The following is a 21,814-nucleotide window of genomic DNA, read 5'->3' on the forward strand; positions in this document are numbered from 1 at the left end:
CATATGGTACTGTAAGGGTATGTGAATGTTGTTGACGTTCCACAACTTGCCTTGTCATTTGTTTATGTGGTTTCCTGACTGACAGTATTGGCAATTTTTCAAATGCTGAGTGATGGTTTTTAAGTTTCACTCACATCCTTTTAAATCTGAAGGCTTTTTCTTTATGAGCCATTTTATTTAAAATTAATCTTATCTGATCAAGGATGCATTTGAAAAGAATGCAAAATCCAGACATCAAAAAGTAAACTGTGTTTGGTATAAAAAAAGCGAACATTTAAACTTGAATCCATATCCAAAATACTGTATTACAGCATGTCTAATCCAATGCATTCAATCGACTCCTAATTACAGATTTAGCATTATTTCTTCTCTCTCCCTTAAATCCCAGAAAAAAAAAAGATTACTCCATCTTCTATTCTCTATTCAAGTTTGTAATACTCTTCTGCATATTTACTCAATACTCACACCAGCTGCGGTAACTTACAAATCATTCATTCTGGAGATAAGATGTCAGCCAGAATAAAGCAGTATCAAGCAGGAATGAGATCCAAGCAGTTTTAATTATCAAAACGCACAGGTGTGCGAGTGTGTTTGAGCGTACACATCCCCTTTATGGACATTCTGCATGCAGTAAATCAATCTCCAGTTTCCTAACACCATCAGAATTTTTTTACCGCTTGAGCTACGAGCAAAACGGCTTTAAATATTAATATCATGTGCTGCATGGTGAAAGCAAATCAGATGGATGAGAGTGCAAACAGAAATTTGTATTCTCCAGTTAAAATGATCTATTCAGAACACTAACCTTAAGTGTTGGGGGAGGGCGAGTTGAGCGGCTGCTACTGGGGGTGACCTGTGGTGACCCTTTTAACACAATGACCTCACCTCTGGCATCTTTGTCAGCACATTGTTGGAGCTTACAGATGACCTCATTCGCCCTGGGAAAACCATTGATCAGGTCTGATGTCCATGAGGCCGGTGCACACTTGAAATTCTACCTTGAATAGGGTACTTCACTTGAGATACAAGACAAAAGTATCTTTAAAAAAAGTCTAAAAAAACTTCGACAATGATGTGGAGCTTGAAAATATCAGGCTCTAAAAAAATATACTCTAAGAAACTGGATGATGCTCGGTCATCTCTTTTGCTGTGATCAAAGAAAGCGATGACTGATCAGAGGTCAGATAAAAGCAGGTGAAACAAGGGTCACAAGCCAAACATGAAAAATTGGTGGACAATCTGGATGTTTGACCCCCTTTTTTAAAAGCAATTAGTAAACATTTTTCATCTTTTTGGACATCTGGCCCTTTTTTAAGCAAACGATACACATTTTTCATCTTTTTAGACCTTTGACCACCCCTTTTTTACAATTGGTAGACATTTTTCATCTTTTCAACTTTTGACCGCATTGTAAAGCAACTAATGGACATTTTTCATCTTGTTGGACTTTTGACCTCTATTTTTTAAGAAAAGGAAAAGTAGAGATCAGGTCATGCATTGTTATCATGGACAATGACAGATCCCTGGCTCTTTAAAACAATGAATTGTGTGAAAAATAATGCAACTGCTCTTTTTTCATCATAAAACATTTATAAGAGCAACTAAAATAAGGTAATGAGAGTTGCTTTTGACAAGAAAGGCAATTACTGGCAAATGCAGAAGCCACATGTCATTCAATTATTTTTAGAGTTTAATTTACCAAAAGAGCCATAAGGGAGCTGACTTTAAAAGCACCATCTTATTCTGATCTCATTTTGTTTCACCTTGCAGGGAGATGTAGTCATCAACTCCTAGCATATCTATTCCCGAGTGTGTAATGTGTTTGCTCCCATTCTGCCTGGCCTCGCGTTCACTGCAAAACCTTTTCCCTCAGCTCAGCGCAAAATTTTCCTAAATAAAATATAAAAAATTCCTCCTAATAAGCCATTTGCTTTTGCTCTTCTTCCGCACCTTGTATTCAGTCCAAGACGTCTTGCACATCAAAGCTAAGACCCCTCATTGTGTGTCTTTAAAGAAAAAGAGAAGAGAAATTAATGTCAAAATGTCAGGCTTAGGGCACCAATGTGGCCTCCCACATGCCTGGACTCCAAACAAAGCATGTTTATAAATCATATCAACAAAATATGATGCAGACTCATGTATATTTTTAGAACGTGCAAATCTTGCTTGTACTTCCATCTGTATGGGCTTGAGGTTTGAAGAGCCACTATTAATCATCACAGATCACTGTGACCTTTCAGTGTTTACATCCATTCATACACTTCTTATTACAAGCACTGCAACCCAAAGGAGGACAGACCAGTTTTTAAAAACAGATACATTCCCTTTTTTTTTGTAAGTTCCAATATAGATGGAAACCACAACATAACTTATGCATGTCTTTAAGAGACAGCTGCGGTCTGGGCATATAGCCACGGCCACATGTGCTCTGCTGTCACCACGGTCATGTGGTGAAACAAGTACAAGGAGTCAAAGCAAATGTTTAAAGAACCAGAAAGAAAATAAACTCCAAAGATACTTTTGCTTTAGCACTGGGTAAAAATATAGTTTTTCCAATTAAAATTCCATATTAAAAGTGTTCATTTTTCAAATTTTGAAACACAATTTTGTAACGGAATTAGTAGAGATAGAATTTGTTTTGTCTGTAAGCTAAATTAATATTTCCTAATGAACATCTAACATCTATCGACAACCAGCCCTTTATGCTTCTCATATTTTAAGGCCTTCAAAGCTGTCTTGAGTAGATACAGCAACAAGTGAACACAGGAGATGCATTTGAGACATTACTACCAGGTACAAAAAGCAATGTGTCTGTCTCAGCTAACCACTTCTGATCGGATCACCTGAGACAGATCTTAATGTGGAGTGTAAATGGGGCCTATCATTTTTCCCCACCCTTAATGTACCTCTCAGACTCTCAATCCATTTTCTTCCCTATCTTCTAAAGTCCTCCCTACATCTCCTTAAGTTCTCAAACAAGACTTAGTATTTCTCCTCATTATGACCAACGACCTGAAACTCTAAGGCTGCAACAACTACAATCTCCCATCATCTAAATGAATCCAATTTTTTGCTCGACAGCACACAGCGTGCATACATCTATCTCCCCTTAAAATCATCTGACATTAATACAAGTTAACAAAGGCTCGTCTGTTAAGGTGGCAACAGCAGCAACACTTTGCCGGTGGAGCAGGTTGAATTATTGAACAGGGAAAATGACTTACAACTGCAGTGATGTGGATTCCTACCTCCAGCCAGCATCTGTTAATGCAATAACAAGCGACAACGACCTATTACTGCAGGCGAGTGCTGGGCATGATAATTTGATGTAGAGCATCATATGTTTTGAGAACGTCCATTTAATTGACTTTACTAGATGAGAGACATTAATTCACGTCATCAATTAACTAGCTTAAATTATCTTTTAAAAGGTGATATATCTTCCTGTGCCCTTTGACAGATTCGTGCGGCACATTCTCTGCCGCTGCATCGACCCATCGGGGTATTTGTCCAGAATGTCTGCTCTTGTTGGGAATAATCATTGCATTCCCTCGAAAAGTTCCTGTGTGATACAATCGTTCTTTAGCCCTCCGAGGACCGTGTCGGGCCCAGCTTCGATCTGGTTAGCATTCCCGTTTGCGTGAGGGCCAAGGTTTAAATGTCAACGGCGTATCTGCATGCCGGTAAGGCGACCCGCCAGATATATACGCAACTGACAGATGGTGAAGACATGCTGTAATGCCAACTGGTGCATTGGTGTCATGTATGCTGATTTGGTGTAGCTTTCTGATATAACCGTAAGAGGAAGATGCAATCAGATTATTTCAACACCAATAAGGTTTAGTTTAAATGTCAATGTGTAATTGGTATGGAAATGGAAAAGTCTTTTTACTACAGCAAATAACACCAGAGCATTCACTTAAAATCTACAGCCTGATAAAAGTGAAACACAATCAGACAGCCTAGCGACTGCCAGTGGGAGATTTTCTGAAAAGGACTAATCAATACGAGTTCTCTTTAGATTTTAAGACAACTATCATATACAAGACCTGCTAAAGATCACTTGGTCTTGATACTCAAGCACTGATAATATCAGAAAGGTGACGGACATTATTCAGCATAGAAAGAGTGAGAGAATTTGCAATTACCTTCCAGAAGCTGATTTTAAACTTCTTATGTTAGTTGGTAAGAAATATTTAACTGGATTGAACTAATAACTATATTAAGTCAAGAAAAAACTAACTTTAAGAGAGAAACCTATTGTACATCTTCCAGCCTCAATTAAAATTTCACACCCAAGTTAAGGCAATGTGAAAACATACACCTTTCAGAAAATAAGAGCCTTGGCAGTTGTCTGCCGATCATACTAGCAGCAGTCTGTCAAGTTCAGTTGCAATTTTGCTTGGTTTATTTATAAAAAAAAATGTTAAAAAGGAGATCAGCAATTGAACAACTGAAATCTGGTACCTTTGCACATTAATTACAATTTGTTACATTTATATAGCGCTTTTCTGGGTACTCAAAACGCTTTACATGGAAGGGGGGATCTCCTGAACCATCACCAATGTGCAGCATCCACCTGGATGATGCGACGGCAAACCATATTGCACCAGAACGCCCACCACACACCAGCTTACTGGTGGAGAGGAGACAGTGATGAACTCAATCAGTATATGGGGATGATTAGGAGGCCATGATGGACAGAGGCCAAGGGGCAAATTTGGCCACGATGATTAAGTCAAAACTGTACCACTAAACTAAGATGTATAAAACTACTGTTGTTGAAAAGGGTTTTGTACACCTTTTTCATTTCAGCTGAAATTGCTACACTCTTATTGGTAGCTTAAAAATGTGCAAAACTTATAATGTATTGATGAAACTTTACAGTAAGTTTCAATTAGCTAATGCATTAGTTATCATGAACAATGAACAATTATGTCTAATTAATTTAATGCACCTTTATGAATTACTTCTAAAAAAGATTCTGCTGAAATCTGCCGAGATTTCGTCTGCGTTCTGCGGACTAACAGATTTCGTTCTGCGGGCGTAGATTCCGTGTCGGCCTGCTTATGTATTCTCTCGCCTAGGGCACCAAAAGAGTCAAGAACGCCAATGGTGCCCCCTCAAAAAAAGATGTATGACGCCCCTGAGTTCTGACTCAACGTACTGAGTCATTCCACTCAAGAAGTTCTGAACAAAATTCAGGATCAGGAAAGTCATTGTTCATCATAAAACTGAACACTTAAAAAGAAACAGCCTTTTCATGCATGACCACTTATATCATATTAACCTCTTTAATCCATTTCTGTCCTAAAAAAAAAAATCATATAAAATGAGAACTTTTTAAGTGCTTTTCGAAACAAAAACCCAGTTCCGAGGGAAATGTAGAACTGAAAGAAAAGATGCCATGCGGCCTGTGACAGTCTGACCTTCTGCAGGAACCGTGAGACTAACACCACCTCCCTACGGCCCTTCTTACACAACACTTCAGTCTGCATCAATACACCTATACTTAACCACAACACAGGCCTGTCTCCCCCCAAGGCCTCTGCGTCTCTCTCTTTGGGGCAATCTGGAAGTAGGTCTGGCTGCCTCAACTACGACTCCTGGACGATCAGTGGTGTCAGCAGGCTCTAAATACTGGCTGTCACCATTCATCTGAACATCGGCGGTGTCACATCAACGCCTCAAGGTCTCTGTATCACTGCCCATGCGCTAGGTGAGGAGAGAAGGGTGGTTGTGTACTGCATTAGCTCTGAGGAGTTTGCTAAAGGTCAGCGTAAAGAGTTACATCATTAGGGCTGCACAATATTGGAAAACACTGACAATTCAATATTTTGTTTTTCTGCGATATATACTGCGTTATGAAAACAATTTTACAAAATGACTTGAATAGCTCTATTTGGAAAGAATGAATCATTCTAGAAAGACTGGGGTGATTTGAGTGTGTCCGCATAGAAAATAAACAAATTACACGCATAGATAAATACAATAGAGCAAAGATACAAATGAAATAAACAGTTTCTCTACCTGAATACTGTTAGATTTATCTGAAAAACAAAGCCCTGTCAAATTTAAAATAACACTGCATAGTCTTTACTATAAATGAAATATAATTAATCTTTGTTAAAACTACAAAAGTGATTTTACTTTGTCTTTTGTTGTTTGATTAACATTAATGACACAGACAGCAGCAGGTTTATTACGCTGTTGTCACTTTAAGACTTAACACACAGATCCAATATAATGATACACATCCGTTTTCTTTCTCAATTGTTTACGTTCACTTAAGACATAAGCAATGAGGATACTCACAGAGATGAGCTTTTTGGCATAATTTTGAGCCAAATGTATCCATCCATCCATCCATTCAATAGTGTTAATGAGAGAAAATTAATTAAAATAATAAATGCACTCAGACAAAAATGGTCATAAAAATAAATAGTGAATTTTCTTTTCTTTTTTTTTTTATATAATGCATGAATAAAATGTCATAAAACATTTAAATTGTGAATAATTTGTCCAGTTATTTTACTTTTGATGAGCTTCCGTGTGATCAGTTGAATGCCTCCTTGCTTTATAAAAGTATTAATTTAAGTTTATTAACTTAAACTTTTGAACGGTAGTTTATGTATCCATCTATAAGTTGTATATCACACTGTACATGCCTGATTGCATGCTAATGCACTTCAGGATTGATGTCGCCACTTCTAAATGCTGGACTTTGTCCCATGAGCATTGTCTGGTCGAGCAGATGCTACTGTATGTCACTAAACTGCAGAAAGGTTTAAGTGCTATTGTATCACACCAAACAACAAACTAATTATTTCCCACCAAGCGATTCTTAAATATTACGAGAACGAGGTTAATCTGTGCGTTAGCAAAGTAATACTGCAGAAATTTCAGTTTCAGTTTCTTAAATAAAATAAAAAAATCTAGCAAAGCTACTGCAATCCAATGATCCACTAGAAGAGTTTAAGGAAATAAGCTGGTCTAATCCACGTCTCTCAGCTGCTAAAGACCTTCCTATGACTGCCTATCCCAGATGACAAGCCTCAGAGAACCAGGACAGTCCCTAAATGGACACACACATGGCTTAAAGTGACAGATGACTGTTTACCGTGGCATTCTTGTGGTCTGTCCACCCATTCTTTAACACACACGCATATACACTCGCTCAGAAGGCCACTGTCAAATGAACGTGAGGAGATGACAGGAAATGAGATGCCGCTAGCTGGAAAAAAAGAACTCCATTACAAATCTCTTTGGGATCATTTGGCCATGGACAAAGCAGGTGGCGTGCAATTTGACTCTTTGATGTAGACAGTCAAACACTTTCTCCGACCCTCAATGAAGACCAAGAACAGAGCGCAGTACGAGTAGAATGAAACACACACTGAACATTGAGCCGTAAAGATACCAATCATGATAAAAGCTAAATGATTTGTGATTTAATACAACAAGGACTGGTAATCTCTGAATAGACACTTTAATGACGACAAGGCCATTTCCATCTATGGCATTAACTAGTGGTCGACCGATATATCGCCGAGGCCGATATATCGGCCGATATTTGGAATTTTTTAGATATCGGCATCGGCCGATAAATATTTCCGTTTGGCCGATATATTTCAAAACAGTTTGTGACTGTGCATTAGCGGTTTTTTCCACTGACGCGAACAGAGCGAATGTGAATGAACTGAATACACTCGCTCTGCTCCGCCCAGCACCGTAAAACAAGCCACTCAGAAGTGAAGCAGACATCTGACAGACACAGTAAATGACCATTCGCATTCGCTTTCAAACCATATGGCCCTACCTTTATATGATATCTATGCTACTGACGCTACATTGTGTTACACACAAAAACACTCCGGCGTGCAGCAGAGTCTATTCAAACAGTACCGTGATATGTCAGATCCGCAGCCCAGCGGTAGCTCCAGTGGGGGTCACAGATGTGATATAAATGAATTCAAACAAAACTGAAAACATTTTACCTCACAAACAGTCAAAAATCCTGTGACTGGCTGTTCCTCAGATACGCGCGTTGTTCTCGGGTTACATTTAAACTAGACGCTGTTTTCCAACGGACTCGCGTGCACGGAAAAGCTGGGTCGGTCGCGTCGCGTGCATTACAGATCAGTTGGTCGCGTGAGGTGGATGAGAGGAGAACACTATGTAATAATATTACGTTTGAAAATAAATCCTTGAAAATGTTATTCACTATCTACTGTATTTATTTATCCATGATTGGCGTAATATCGTGTGTAGTATACATTTTCATATGTTCATGTATGTCATGCAAATACATGTGACGGCTTGCAACGTTTTAAAGAAACAAACAAGCAAAACTAAACACATAAATCATTATTATTTAAATATACTTGAAGTAAAACAACCTGTTTAAAGTAAATAGTGTAAATAAACTATGTGAGATTTATATTTAACTATGTATTGTACATAAAATGTATACTGTAATTGCACATACTATTTTGTCATTAATTTATGAATATTGTTTAGATTGGTTCATTAATGATAAATGTTATTTGTAACCTGCAGTAAGCAACAGTAATTATTTATGTGACTGAAAAAATGACTGTAAATATTAAAGCAGACAAGAAGCTGCACTAAAACTTTATTTATTGAAGTGTTACCTTACCTTTTTGTTTACATTTTAACTTCTTAGTAAATATTTTTTATTGCAAAAAGAATTTTGCATAAATAGTATGTACAATAAATGTTCATTTAGTTTCACCAATATTCTTTATGTCTCTCATTCACATGTATTGTATCGGCCTCATATCGGCCAATCGGCCAGATTGCTTTCTCAATATCGGCATCGGCATCGGCCATTAAAAATCCCATATCGGTCGACCACTAGCATTAACCCTCCCCGCAATCACACACTCTCACATGAACAAAAGTTCTTGGACACTACTAGAACGGGTGGTGAGATAAAAGGATGGACCTGCTGAGATTCTGGATGCATTAAAAATGAGGTCAAAATACTGCTGAAGTAAAAAGACAAAGGCCTCTGTTTGTAGACACAAATCTTTCCATTGCCAACTTGCACTGTTAGAACTATATTTCAAATATCAATCACTGCAGACAAATCACACAAGCAGGGGTGTATTCTAGTGCTTCCTGCATAAATGTGATATAGCTAAATGGGTGTCAAAGAGACAACATTAAGGATGCACCAAAATTAAAGTTCAAGATGATACACTTAACTGATTATAGTTATCGTATTGTTGCTGATAATACACAAAATAAAATGTCCTTATAACTTAGCAAACTAAACATTAAAAAATAAAATCCTTTAAATACTCCAAATGAATTTCAACAACACAAAATTATAATGTACAGTAGAAAAAGTGAATTTTCATTTTTGAGACTTGCTAAAGACTACATTTAACAGTGTTTACAATATATACAGTTATTATTTAGTAAGATTAAATTTACGTGAGCATTAGACGATGGCAAAGGCAATCGAAGTGTAAAAATAAGGAAAATTAGCATGCACAATTAATTATCCAATATTAGCGGATACAGATACATTTAAAAAAATACACAATATAAAAATTATACAATATCGGCCAATAATCAGCGTTACAGATATATTGTGCATCTCCAAGACAACGTCTTTTCATTGTGCCTTCACCAGCTGCAAGTAAAACCAAGAATAAATGACTCTTGAAACTCAATCTGATCTCTCTAATCTATATAAATAAATACAAATACAAATACAAATACAAATACAAATTCACAAAAGAGTTTTATTCCAATTCTAAAATAAAACATAAAAATTTAGGATGAACAATTCTGTTGCAAACACTGGTGTGACCATATGAAAATGTTGTCAGTGTGTGACATGCAGTGAGAGGAAGTAGTGAAGGTTTTGAGTGTCACAGTTGTAAATGAGTTCAGGAGCCCAACTTAATTTAGGGGCTGACAGCTGTGCTGATAAGAACAGGATTATGGAACGACAGGAAGTGGCAAAGCATTCAGTCTACAACTCGCTCTCATCCTGCACAAGAGAAATTCCTTCTTTTTCCTGAAGGGTATTTCTCTCTAGGGACACTGCAAGACAGCCTTCATGCATGTGTCATGTTACGTATGAGTTGTATAAGTGTTCTATTATGTACAATTATAATAATATATTGATAACAATATATATATATATACACTACTGATAATATATTATATATATATACACACACAAACAGCAAGATCTGCACTGGCAAATACCTCTCAAATTTTCTTATTAGAAAAAAAGAAAAAATCTCCTTACTGTTCTGCTCACATTTAGCATTTTTCCCAGCTGCCCACACTCTTTTCTCAACCAGTGAGAACATGACAACAAAACAAATCCTGTCTGGGGATTAGGATGAAAATTTCCCCCAGTTTTTTTTTTTTTTTTTTTTTTGCTAATTATTTCCCAGACGTTTCATTTAAACACAAAGTTCTGCTCTCCTCAGTTTTGGAAAACTCTGCCGGGTTGCCTGGCAGGCCCGTTCTTCATTTTCAATTAATAAGCCCTACTATTATTAGCAGGAAGGAAAACTGGCTTTGTATTAATGGCGTCTGCGTTGTAATGAAACATTAAATATCTGCTCACAAGATGAAGCTCTAAAACGTCAGTTGAAAATGGAAACGACCATGATTTGTGTGGAACGGGATTTGAAGGCACAGGTTTGATCTATGAGGTGATCTAAAACTTGAGTAAGGTTCTATAAATGTTTGCCTGAACTGCCTAAGGAGAGATCAGCGGTGTTACAAATCTGATGTCAGTCTAACAGTAGATCATCTACATTTTTTTCTTACCCTAAAAAGACAAAGCCCTCGCCCTGTGTCCCTGCCCTTCCATGTTCCTGTAAGGAAACATCTTCCATCTCTAATAAAACCCATTTTATATTTTTCCTGTCTGCAAGCGGCATCTCTAAACTTCAGTTTCCTGTGAGGCACCTCAACACAATACTTTGTGTCCCTCCACCCAGCCGACTGCTTCTGGAGCCAGAGGTTAACGTGACGGGGTGTCTATTTTGTCCTCATCACCAGTGGCTGACAATGTCTCCATGAACTCGGTCATTAATCATGCCTTTCCTATGTGTGGCGACACAACAACAGTGGGGGAACTGAGGGGGCGGTGGGTGGTGTCTACTGTGACACGGACAGTCCCACCAAAGCCCTATGAACCAGTATGAAGAGGTCCGTTCACAATAATGCTTACCAGGTCACTAATCGAATTATGTCAAAAAGGCAAGAGAGCATAAGGCACCAAATTCGTTTAGCCATTGTAAGGAGGCCAAGACCTCCAGAGGTCCCCGTTAAAAAAAAGGAGATGGAAATTATGCCTGATTATGTGTGGGTAGTCAGTAACTTTTTGTTGTGGACATTGGTGCCAAACAAAAAGAAAAAAACTATGCAAATTGATCATGTAAATCTAGTTTCTAACTCCTGCACTTCTCCCTCCCTCCTTGCTCATTTTCATAAGCCAGATGGCCGTGGTTTTGGGCTAATTCACTTAGCCAAGCATAAGTAATTCCTCACATATATGCATGGCCAATCCACTATTAGATAACGCACAAAAAGAGCAAATATGCAGTTCCATTCAAGACGGAGTCATCCATCTATCATCGGGGCCGGAGGTGGGGAAATAAGTCTCCTAGGTCAGCAGGCATCGTGCTTTGGCACACGGTCGGTCCTGCAGGGCCTCTGGACCCTAACTGGGGATCGACTTAATTATCCCTTCGATGACAGAGGACGATGGCAGGTGAGAGGAGGAGGGGGGAACACTGATGAGGGTGGAATGCCAGAGTGTCCAACAGGGTCCAGCAGGCGCACAGACGAAAGAGATTTTTGGATTCATGAAGGCACCTCGCGCATGCATTTCTCCACTGTCAAATAAAAGGACAGCTGAAAGAACAGAGTGTAACGCATCAATCGAGTCTCATAAAACATGAGACACTTTTCATTTGGATAGCTGTGAGTATTTGACAGATTGAAAATGATTACACGGCTCCAGATTAAAATGCAACAGAAATAAAATCTGCAACAATTGTTTAAAATCTAGTTACCAAATCTAGGGACTTTTTTCAGTTTGAAAAACTTTTTCCATTGATGTCCAATTTGTGGGGATAAAAATCACTAATGAGCCAATCAAAAAACTTTTTTAAAAACTCACAAAACATATTCAAAGTAACAGCTCTGTCATTGTCTTCAGTTAATAACGGTATTCCACAAAAACACTTTTATATTTCACAAATAATACTGGTCATTGTTTAGGATGTAATGTCTTTGTGTGTGTGTGTGTGTGTGTGTGTGTGTGTGTGTGTGTGTGTGTGTGTGTGTGTGTGTGTGTGTGTACATACTTATACAACTTTTTTGTATATACACACACACAAACAACCACCTTTATCAACCGATTCAGTAATTTGTCATCTAAAGAAGTAAATTGCCTCCTAACCGTTTCCTTTTAATAGCTAATTACACCTTTGTCATTTTTTTGTCTAGATCCCTGAACTATCAGAGATAAAATATCTAATTCTGTGCGGCTGTGTGTTTTTAATTTGAATCTTAAGTAGGCTCAAATTGAAATAAATTCACAGAAATGGTTCATATTGTTCACAGAGTGATTAAATTAAATCTTTAAAGCAGTCACCTCAGTTTTACAGCTACGGCTGTGGTTTCATGAGGCAGACTGTTCAACCTGCTGAGAAAATAGGAGCTGACCAGCTCCACATTCACCTATATGTCTTTGGCATACTAAACAGGCTGAAGGTGAACTCTAGCGACAGACTTCAGATGAGAAAAGGCAACATCTCACTCTTTTCTCCTTTGAAGCTGACTGACACTGACCTCTAATCCGTGCGTGTGCAGCCTTGAGTAAAAAAAAAAAAAAAATCAGTTGTAAGCGTTGCATACAATTGTTGTTCACAGTGTGAATGGCCAGATTGACAAGACACTCGATCCGTTCATCAATGCGGCAGAAATCGATTGCGTCGAAATCAGCAGCAGAGCTTGCAAGACGTCTAAGCTTTCCCATCACTTTAATTAACAGCTTTAGAATTGATCAAACAGTGAGGAAGCCAATAGAACAGATGCGTTTCATTAGAATGTGCCCATTAGCTTTTTTTTAACAAGATAACATACGTTGAGGGAGCTGAACAGACTACACAGAAATAAATGAGAACGATCAAAAGGAGTCATTTGTTTAAAAAAAAAAATCACAAAAAAAATTATCATAAATTCTCAATTCGACTGCCACTGGCAGGCCAGAACCATCTCCATTCTAGTACATATTCAACCTTGACTGGTCGACATTTCCGGGCTTCTCCGGAGAGTCTCTTCGGGAATGAGTGGCTTCCAACAAGCAGGCGCCCGTGGGGCGTTACCTGACAGTGACAGCCAATGGGAGCGTGAGGACTCTTTAAAAACACTTCGTTCCACACAAACAGGAGTGTGAGGTCACACTTTGCTAGGGGTGAGAGAATGACAACAGATGTAGCGAGTTGGGAACAGACAATGGAGCCAACAACAGCAACAGAGGGCAGGAAATAACAAAGTGCGCAGATGGGAGAGATGACAAGGTGCCTGATGTGTTTAAAGCACGTTAGAGTTGTTGAAGGAAAGAGCCAGCGGTGGGACTGCCAGAATAATAAATAAAATAAAAAAAGTTGAGGCAAATGTGCTAACTTAATTTCAGAAAGTTTTCTATTTCCCCCTAAATCCACTGGATTGTTACAGATAGTCATTAATATTCAGTATTTACAGTAAACAACGTTTACGAAAAAGAAAAAAAGAAAAATCACCATAGAGAATAACAGAAGACCTTTCAACTCCCTCAAAAACTCATAAATCTTCTGGTAAACCAGTTAATGCTCAAACATCAGACCCAACACCTTCACTAACACACTCTATAACTCCATTAAAAGGTTTTGTTAAAAGGTGGTGGTAAATCTGTGGCGTCTGTGAGGCTCCTGATGCCCAGGCGCCAACTGTGGCCTCACAAGGATGTTTTCCATCAAAAGGTCTCCTGGGGAGGTTCGCACAGTGCCATATTCAAGGGCTTCGTGAATCCATTAGGCTGCCAGAGATGAGCAAAAGCGCAGAAGGAGTGTAAGTGTCTCCTAGCCTTGTTTGTCCCCCACCCTACCGAAAAGCTGTGAGATCAGTTACTGCAACATCCATCTGAAATCCGTTTCTCCAAACACCGTCATCACTAATTTATGGCTGGGGAGGCTCGCGGAAACTCATACAATTACTACTGAACAAAGAGCTTTACTTCAATCTGCAATGATGATTTAGGCCCGATACACCCTCAGAGCAGATATTTCCCATTAAAAGCCCATTCCAAAGGCTTCCAGAGGACATAAGTCAATAGCTTAATGTTTGCCAGTGCAGTCATTATTAAAGCCCTTGAAAGAAAAGGTACAGCCTGTGAGATGCTAATAGAATTGATTAAAACATAATTCAATGGAAAAGTATTTTTAAAAGCAGATCTGGCTTTGTTGATAAAAGTACCGCCGTAAGTTTTAAAGCTCTGGCTTCTTCTATCACAATACTTTGATCGTGAATATTTATGCATTAGGAAAATCATTAATTGCACTCATTTCAAAAGTACATTACTGAGAGGAAAACTAGACCTCAAAATCTTTTCCTTTGAGAGGAAGGGATCAAAACATGACCTCATAATGCTCTCACTGCCAGTCATTAAAAGTGTGCAGTTGAAAACCACAGTCAAACACCCTTTTGAAAATGAGACACTACTGAAAATAATTATATTTAGTATTTGAAACCCTTTATTTCCAGTTTTCAATGGAAAATAAATTAAATGTGAATGACGATAATATTAGAAATAAATTAATAATAAATCAACTTTTTATTATTATTAATCATCATTCACATATTTTGTGTGGTCACCCATTTTATGATTTTTTTTCTTTATTCTCCATCATATGCTCTATGGTCCCCACTGTACTTTGAGTGTTTCAGAAATAAACATCGACTCACTAAAATGTACATCTCACTGTACATTTACCCCTCACACCCTTGTTTTCACTTTTATTATGGCATCTATAAAAGAAAGGTTGACTGAGGGGTTTGGGTAACATTTTGACAGGTCAATGTGGTCCAGCTTGTGAAATGGACAATACCTGAAAACCAAGAAGCAGATTTGAAGAAAACTTGCTTAAAACAGACAAAATAGGCTAAGGCTTCATAGTTTATGAAATCAAATAAACAGGAAAGATGTTAGTAATGGAATTTCATAGATTTGTGACCTTGTAAAATGGCATATTCGCTTTTCTCCCGATTTCAGTGGACTTTTGATAAGCTCTAATGCGAAAATACACAGCAAGGCAAGATTTTAAACAAGCAACATTGAGTGAGAAGTATTTTAGAAGTTTTAGTAAAATAGGGCTAATAAAGCTCTATTCAGGTGAACAAACTCAATTTCAGTTCATAATAGATAAACATCAAGTAGAAGTGCTGAACTGTTGCTACCGATCTGGTATTCACAATCTCTCCCAGGGTAATCTCTATCGATTTGAAAATGGAACAAGAAAGGGGTTCGTCCTCCAACAGGGCAAAACACTCGAGACAGGTTATTTAAAAGTTTCACTGTTCCTAAGATTCCCCGGACAAGATGGAATGAGGATTCTGTAGATTTGTATTAATCAATTAATTCAAATCAACAACCTGATCATCACGTACAGAATTCCCCACATGAAAAAGGCAAATTACCCAGACAAATCCCGGTCTTTAAAACCAAGCACGGAGAATATACTTTCAAAGGCAATTTATTTACACAGCCTGGAGATGTGCATTTCAAACAGCAACCTTGAGCTGGTTTTCTGAGGCTGGGAGAAATAGGACAAATGGACTGCCTCCACGACCTCCTTGCGTTATTAAAAAAGATGAGGCAACTCGACAGTGAGCTGCACTTAATCTTTGAGCGAGTTTCACAACTTAAATATTCCATAGTGACTGACGTAAAGAAACAAGAGGGGTGAAAAGACAGGCAAAGTTTCCAGGTAATTGCGCTAGTACAGGCTGTTGACTACGGCTGTCAGTCTGCAGAGGTCCTGGAGCTTCCATTTGCATCAAAAGCACTCTTACTCCAGACCTAAATTACCACAACATCAGATAAGTGAGACTCCACATGTGAAATCAGAGAACATGAGTAAACCAGGAAAGGATTTATGAAAGCCTCATTTAAATTTTGGGTTGCGACAAGAGGTTATTGTTTATCCTGCAATGCCACAAGACTGGAGCGTTTACAGCTCTATTACAAAAATTTGCAGAACAACCTACTGTACAGTGGCAGTGATTTAATTAACATCCCCTCCCATTCTGGAGGATGCCAGATCCTCCTTGTGGAAACAACAAAAGTATTATTGCACAGAATTTAATCATTATTTACAATTTCCTCTTGGCGAAAAAAAAAACACCAACATAGTCAGTAGAAAGGACAAAGACAAATAGAAGGAGGATAAACTGCAACAAAGTACCATTGATTAAGCTGTCCTGAAATAAAAGCCTGCAAATATTGTCAATGAAGCAGGTCATAATGTAACCTCTAATGAGTCATTTGGAAAACGAAAGACTCTAAATACTGAGCTAAACATATTAACGAAGGGAAATGAAATTCCCTTTAAAATGTTCCTCAGCACCGGACGTATAAACGCACTCATTGTGTTAAGATAATGTACCCCTCAGGTCCATTTCCTTACCGGGCTCCATTTCAGGGGACAAGGCTCGTTAGCCCCGGTCAGTAGATCGGTGCTTACCATATGACGCTAAATGGCCGAAGGGTATCGTGAGCCACAAAGGACCAGTATCACACATCATAAAGCATGAATATTAATTAACATCAGTCACACTCATGTTTTTTATTTGCCAATACCTTTTAAAAATGGCACTTGCTGTGACACGGAGATTCAGTCCATAATTAAGAAGGGAAGAAAAGGCAAATTAAAGTCAATTAGTTTGAAAAGGAGTGAAACTGCAAGTTTGGTGAGGTGTGGAGGGGAAAAGGTCTGGCAGCAAAGATAAAACGAGGCAGAGAAGTTAGGTGAAATGGATTGAAGTTAAGAAAAGTACTTTGTTTACTTTTGTTGTGCGAGTGTAAATTATGAATATGTCGCTTTTGTTCCCGATTTTCATTCTTGCAAGCTTTGGAAAGGATAAATTATTGACAATTTTCACTGTTTAATGAAATAATATGCTTAAAATGGGTATTTTCTTCATCAATTTGGATTCATTTCATCAATCAACTCAGTACAATGCATTAATTGGGATTTAGACTGCTGGCTTAGAATTTGGCCAAATAAAGATATCTTAGAAATCAACATAAATGAACAGCCTTCACTCCAAGAGAAAAAGAAAAAAAGAAATATATCAGTTTTGACTAACTGTACACTAAACATTTAAATCTATAATAAAAAAATAAAACATAATATTGTAAAAAGAGAGAGACTTTTTAAGCCATTAGAGTGGTGGAAGGGGGAAAGTCATTACAGACAGAGAGGTTGACTGAAAATACAAACAGCCCTATAGTGTCAGGACTTGAGTTTGAGCCCTCAGATTAATGGCCTGCTAATGGAGAGAGGTTGGGAACCCACCTTGAGAAATCTGACAGAGACCTCACATAAAGCATTCTTGACTATCTTAGACAGGGCACATACTGACTTAACCTCAGCATGCTTGCAGTACTTATTATGAATAAAGCATAGCAGCCATTTTACATGGAAACTACTGCTAAAAAGGCTACGGTTAGGGTTATTTAAGACAAGTTTGAAAAACATGGGAATGTCAATCTAAGACGCAAAAAAGTACACTCACACTGAGATGCTAATTACTAGGGGTGTAAATTTGACAGTTCATCAGGATACGATATATGATATCAATTCTCATTCAATTCAGTTATTACTGAATTGAATACGTTTATTTAATATTTAAAGGTGTTGACTGTAATCTTACGCTGCAAAATGATAACTTACAAAGGATTAAATTCATCACAATTTTTTAATGAAGCACACAAAAAATGTATGACAAAGCCCTAAAACAGTCAATTAATCGTCATAATCGTCAAAGCCCTAAAACAGACAAAAAAAATCAGCCAAATTTCATAATAGTGACAGGCCTAACTGTGGGCTTCAGCCTAAACGGTCAAATAGCCTACACACAAATATGTCAAAATGCCACTTTGGTAAGTATACTCGTAAACACAGTCAGTTATAAAATGTCTTAAGTGAACGTAAACAGCTGAGAAAGAAAACGCACATGTAACAGTATATTGGATCCGTGCAGCTCTTAAAGTGACAGCAGCCTAATAAATCTGCTGAGGTCATTGTTAATCAAACAACAAAAGACAGATAAATCACACTGCTCTTGAATGAATAACTTTTGTAGTTTTAATAAGGATTAGTCTATATTTAATGTATACAGCAGTGTTATTTTACATTTGATTACTTTATTCAATTTCTGTTGTAGGTTATTACTTATCTGAACACCACTATACATCTTCCTGAAAACCCTAAAGCACTGTTTATTTATTTTGTATTTTTATTCGTTGTATTTTTTTGTTGTCAGTTTTGATTGTAGTTCATTTCTTTGTTCTTATTGTATTGCTGACTGTTTTACTTGTCTTCTGTAACTGTCTTGATGACTTTTACTTACATTAATTAACCAAGTATTCGTTTTTGCTGAAGTATCGATAATTGTGAAAGTTCACTGACATTTAAAATGACTCATTTCATGAAATAAGACTTGGATCATATCACCCACCAATAATCATGTTAAATAATGATGATTTCAATATTGACCAAAATAATCATGATTATGATTTTTGCTATAATCGAGAAGCCCTTGTATGAGAGCTTTACAGTGGAACTAGTGGAAACCACCAAAACCGGCTGGCTATCACTAATCACTCAGCGTAGATTAAGAATTGAGACGGATAAAGACTGAGATGGGAATGACCTATGGTAATGCAAGAAAGGTTGTTTATTAAGATCACAGTGGAAAGTTGCGTTCGATGGATGTGTGCTAACATTCATATTTCTTGCACAGATCTAACATGAGTAAAAAAAAATAATAAATGATATAAAATCAAGCAACACCAGAACAACTGCGAAATCCAGTCTAGGCAACTTTGATTCATCAAAATTCTACAATTGTCAAATCTGTCAAAACATCATCCGGCCGGTGTATAAATTCACAGACTAACCTTGACAGAATTGGGGCTGGTCACAGCTGGCAAATACTGTTCACTTAATATTGCATCACCCTCATCAAGCATTCATATTTTACAGAAAACAAGCATGTGAATGTTAATGTAAACCGTGGAATATTTAAAAACAAAAATAAATGAGTTAAAAATCTGTAGACACAAACTGTCCTGCTTTATTTACAAATTAAAACACTTTGCTGTGGCTGGAGATGATGTAAGTGAAGTCAATTTATTATAAACCATCTAAGATTCACCATCTGACATGAAACGCTGAAATAATGTGCCGTCCTGGGAATAATGGGCCGGGCTGCGACACATACTAAAGTACGAGGGGTTTTAAAAGGGAGTATTAATCACATTCCCCCATCAGCAGTAAATCAGAGGAAGTTCTGTTTGAACACTAGCTTGTTAAGTGATGCATAGCAACATTCTTCCCCTGACGATGAATTGAGGCCCGTATTTGTGTGACTTTGCTTTGAAAAGAAGAAAAAACAAATCCATTGCAGCAAATTTCTGGTGCTGTCAATTTATGCAGACACCTCGAAATCTCTGCTGGGTAAAGAAGAGCACACTGGCAACTTCCTCAGTTAGTACCCGTGAAGACGCATTTGCCATAAACCAAGCTTCGCAGTCATATCCTGGCTGCTGGGCCTCAAGATAGAGACAGAGAGGGGGAAAAATGCTAAAATGATCCCCAGTTAACACGGCTAAAAACTTCCTTGTGCCCCTCCAAAAACCTTTAATCATTTGAATTTTAACTTTGTTTCTCCTTTATTTTCTTTCCATCTCCTTTTGTGGGCACAACAAGAAGAGAGTACATCATTTTAATTCATTTGTTATACAAAATTCAAATTATCTGTTACTTGCCATCATTGCCAGGCAATGTACACGACATTCTTTACCAATAAAAATGGATTTGACCACTAAACAGATCATTTAACTATTAATGTTATATATTATATTCAAATCAAATTAGAAATAATTTAGCATTGCAAATTAGAAATAGTTATACAATGTTACATTTTATGTATTTGTTTGTTCATATTAATTGGTTCTAGTTCTCTAATTATTATAAAATCAGATCCAATAAAAAAAAGTTATTTATTTATAATAATATAATTTAATTATCATAAATATTAAATAAACAAGTATAAATATAATAATTATGTTATTTATATATTTAGTGTAACAGCACAGGGAATGTTAAGAAGTATGTGAAATGTGCAGAGTGGAAGCAGAGCAGGTAGTTTTTTTGTTTGCTTGTTTGAGTCATAGTTCATGTGTTTTCCCTTGCTGCAGGATCGCTGTGATTACCTTTGATCGAACAGCACTCTTGCTTGAGAGATATTTCTTAAATGGCACACTTAACAATGACTGGAGAGTGAAAACATTCTCCAACATTTTCAACCATTTCATCCCCCACTGTAAAGCTGAAGTGTTTATATCCTTTTCTCTGTGCAAAAGTGCAGCTGATGAGTGTGAAGAGAGGGGGCCGTACATGAAACTGCGACAGCAGAAGAGTGGTGATACGGGCCTGCAAAGGTCAGGATCCCCTTTAGGAAGAAAAAAAAGGAAATGGCTGGATTCCCTCATTGAGTCATTAACCTTTTCCCAGATTGCTATGAGCTCTGCTTTTATTGTTCTACACAACAGCAGAATCCTATAAATATTTGCTGCATATTCATGAGCGCTGATGAGCAACTTCTGTTTATGATGCTCTTTGACAATTATGTGTGCTTAATCAAGCTGTGTCTGCGTCTCGATTAATTGGCACTACGTTGGAATCTCCAGAGAAGAGGGTTAGGGAGCGTTCAAAAGTGTGAAAAAGATCTTGAAAGTGCATAGAACATTCCGGAAGAATAAACAGCAGTGCTAAAAAAATGAATAACAAATTGCATCCATAAACTGTGCTGTTGTTTTCTACTTACTGTATAAATAAAAACCCAGATTTCAGGCTCAGGGATCTTTTTAACAGTTCATAAGTCTTTATGTTCACGCAGGAGCAAAACTGCGGACGTGAGCGGCGTTTAGAGCCAATGACGGATGGTTTGCCCTGAGACTAGCTCGGAGTAAATTAACCCTGCCTGGCCTGCCATTTGCATTCTCTTAACTAAGCAGGCTAGCCCCATCACGCAGAGAAACACTAAAACTTTATTTGCGCTAGGCTGAAAGCCGATTAACGGGAAGGGAGACAGTGATAACGCAGCTGGGTTGGGCCTGTTATCTCAACACAGCAACTTGCATCCCACGGCAATACTGCAGGAAGCCCACGGCTCAATGAGACGGACACTGGACAACAAACGAGAGACTGAGGCTAAATGCATGACATCGCTCTGTGTGACTGGGTAAAAAGCCTCAATGTGCTAAGCCAGATGTACGAACCCATAGTCCGTGTCCTCTGCTTAAGCAGGGATTGGATTTATGCCGTTGTGAAAACACAATCAACACAGACATCCACTGAGATGCATATGACCATGTTGTGTACTGTTGGCTTTTAATATGTTTTTTTTTTTTTATTATTATTATTATTATTATTATTATTATTATTAGAGGATTTTTAAGGCAAGACACTACAAGCAA

General features: G+C 37.7%; 1 protein-coding gene across 1 annotated transcript in view; it reads right to left on the reverse strand.

Annotated features, from left to right (window-relative positions):
* Window positions 1–21,814, reverse strand: part of macrod2 (mono-ADP ribosylhydrolase 2) — a 569,941-nt gene that overhangs the window by 471,435 nt on the left and 76,692 nt on the right. The window lies entirely within an intron of this gene.

This window comes from Squalius cephalus, assembly GCF_949319135.1.
Source record: "Squalius cephalus genome assembly, chromosome: 21".
Lineage (NCBI taxonomy): Eukaryota > Metazoa > Chordata > Actinopteri > Cypriniformes > Leuciscidae > Squalius > Squalius cephalus.